This window comes from Oreochromis aureus, linkage group 3, assembly GCF_013358895.1.
Source record: "Oreochromis aureus strain Israel breed Guangdong linkage group 3, ZZ_aureus, whole genome shotgun sequence".
Lineage (NCBI taxonomy): Eukaryota > Metazoa > Chordata > Actinopteri > Cichliformes > Cichlidae > Oreochromis > Oreochromis aureus.
Genome location: NC_052944.1, coordinates 842501 through 845715, shown reverse-complemented (window position 1 = coordinate 845715; position 3215 = coordinate 842501). Strand labels below are relative to the sequence as shown.

General features: G+C 36.7%; 1 long non-coding RNA gene across 1 annotated transcript in view; it reads right to left on the bottom strand.

The window, feature by feature from the left end:
- Positions 1 to 1650: 1650 nt before the first annotated feature.
- Positions 1651 to 3215, bottom strand: part of LOC120439114 — a 2566-nt gene continuing 1001 nt past the window's right edge. The window contains exons 2-3 of the long non-coding RNA XR_005612382.1: positions 2849 to 2875; positions 1651 to 1681 (exon numbers count right to left, since the gene is read on the bottom strand). This is a non-coding gene — a long non-coding RNA (uncharacterized LOC120439114). The remainder of the gene's footprint in view (positions 1682 to 2848; positions 2876 to 3215) is intronic.

Sequence of the window (3215 nt, the reverse complement as noted above, 5' to 3'; positions counted from 1 at the left end):
GTTTAGATCTGCTCTGGTAATGAATTCATCCTCGTGTAAGAATGACAGGAAAACCAAACTGTTAGCCATGCATTGATGATTCCTGTACTTTCCATACTTAGGAGAGGCCTGGCTTCGGGACGCACAGATGCTACTCACTCGTGGTCGAGTTTCACTGTTTGTAACCTGTACATGAGACGGTCCTGGAGCTTCTCCATCATGCTGCGTTTGCACAGTTACCTGGGGTTCAGTCTGGATTACCTGCTGTACTTTAGCGTTTGGCACACATGCTGAGCGAACACCTCTCTTTACCACATCTGCATAAGACACTGTGGCTGTCTGAGCACTGCTCTGCACTTCTGGACTGGGAATACTTGTAACAAACACCTTTACCTGCTCACCGCTCTGAGAAACATTTACCTGTTCTTTCTCCTTTTGCCATCTAAGCTTCTGGGACTGCGACCTTTGACTTTTTCTTGGCATTTTGTTAAGTACAAACTGGACCTTATATGTATTTATACACAAATGTAAACAAAACTCAACCTGTAAACACTGAAAAACTGACTCAACTTTCTCTTAAATCAGAGCTTTATCAGAATTGATGTAAAAGGCTGACTTAAATACAAACTCAATATTCAGTTTAACTTATTTAAAGTTCTTTGAAAACACTTTGGTCTGTTTTATTGTAGCTTTTCAAAAACTGTATATTATTACTTCTATTTTTTAACCAGACTGGATAACAAATAGGTCTATTCTTCTGTAATGTAATATGCAAAATAAATCTCAATAATCAACCAACAGCCTATAATAAAACTCTCAGCTTTTAAGTAGACTTTGTGTAAATCTTTCAGATATTTAAAATTTAAAGCAAATATGAGCTGTGATGGTGTGGTGATCAGATGACAGGCAATGGGGATTCTTCAGCTGGATGTTCTGCAGCAGTCAGGAAACAGGAAGTCTGGGTTCTCAGGACAGCCTCTAGATGACAATTGTAACTGAATACTTACAGTGAGTGACAAAAAGGCGTTGTCCTTAAATAATAATAGTATAAACTTGTAGTCAAATGTTATAGCCAATGAAATAGACTTGAAAAATGTATTTGAATCAAATTTAATATTTATGTGAACACAGTAGCCTGAATGTATGTATTACAAAATAACCAGATTATCTTATTACAAATAAACCTTGAAAAAGGTGTGTATTTTATATAATTTATCAAAGTAACTGCACCCGTAAGCCAAACTATCAGTATTTATTCCACAGTCTAATGTAAAAATTAAAATGACAAATGTAGGACTGTGTAAGTAGTTTCTACTGTGAGTTCTACTGTACTGCAATTCTACTACTTATTATTCAACTTTCTACTTGTGATTTCCAGCAAAATGACTGGATGTGAGAGAGTTTAACGACAGGAAAGATGGAGCAGTGAGAGCAGAGATCTCTCAGAATTCTGAAAACAGATTGACGAAGTTCTGGTAACTTCAATTCCAAAAACTTAGATTCTGGTAAAACTTGATTTCAAGTCACAGGATTGCGTTTCAACTCAGGTTCAAGCTTGTCAACTTAGATAGAGCTCATGGCGGAGAAATGATAGAAGATAGAATGGCTTGTCAAAAAAGATGGAGCAGGGAGAGGGAGAGTGATAGGACAGACTGAATTGCTTGTTAATGATAGAGGGAGAGGGTTTTCTGCAGCAGGTCACCTGTAAGACAGAAAGAAACTGGAATTAGACACACTTCCAATAAACCTGGCTTTACCATATTTTTCAGACTATAAGGCACATTTAAAAGCCTTTAATTTTCTCAAAAACAGACAGTGCACCTTATGTTGTGCTTGCCTTAGGTTGTGCTTACTGACTTCAAACCAATTCTATGTGATACACGGCACTCAAAAATCTGTCAAATGTTTTAGTATGACTTTGGTAAGCTACAAAGCAGCACCACTTGATGTATTGTCGAAGCATGGGACACTGGCACACATAGTCAGCACCCTCGTAGAATAATTTGTACTGTGCTCCAACGTAATATGGTGTGTGTGTGTGTGTGTGTGTGTGAATAAGGGCCTGGCACCTATTGAGAGCCATGCTTATGAAGCAGATTTCAAGGTGATCAATCCACATTCATCAATCCACAAATCCTGAAAAGTGAGTGAATTGTTCTGTATTTTATGTCTTACAACTGAACAACGTTGAGAGTTATTGTAAATGATTTGAATAAAGTTTGACTTATCTGTTTTGTTTGGCTTAATGTGCCTTAGAATTTAGTGCGCCTTACAGTCCGAAAAATACAGAACATATATATCATTACACACTGAAGAGTTGTACAGTACATTATTAGATTCAACTGAATGAAAATGTTTAACATAATGGTGGAACATTTCTAAGGACATTTTTGCATTCTATTAACACAATAAAAACTTCAAACTTATGACACTTCACATGTTCCTAAATGCCCAAAGGTCTCAAATTCCCGTTTCTGTGTGTACTTACCTGGTACAACAGTATATCATAATGTCTGGGGAGCCGTTAACATAAAAGTAAAAAATAATTTACTCAGTATGACTTTTGGCAAAATGAAAAATTTGGAGACAGATGACTCCTATACAGCAGTTTCTACATTTTTAAGTCAAATATGGGGCATGTTTAATACACACTCCGCTAAATCTACAATAAAGTTAGCATGGCCAATATTAGGGCCTAATTAAAAATGTAGTATGATGATAAGAGATATCTGTAAGTCTGGAAATGTTTACATAGACTTTTCTATTATTTGATGATTGCCAAGAGCTGTGCTGACTCACTGCACCAAACTGAATCTCCTATAATGACAAACATTTCCCAGCACTGCACATCAGACAAACCTTTACTTACCAGACTTGAGACGATCAGATCAGCAGTCTAGAGAAAGGAAACAATTCATCAGATCACTGTTTGATGATTCAGACAGTAGAGCCTCTTCACACACAATCCAATTTACTGTGACACAAATTAACTAGTAAAACCCTCAATTACTTTAAGCTTTTTTACGTTTACTGTAGTCTAAAGAGGAGATAACTGAACTGCAGGGTATCACATGGCTATAGCATGTGTAATAAAAGCATTATTACTACAGCCACCAATATTTATTGGCACAAGTGCAGGATACACCAAGTATTTCCTACACAGAAGCCTTGTGGCTCCAACATTTTCTACAACAGGTCAGTGCTAATAAAGTGTGAAAAACCAAAACTTTTAATGT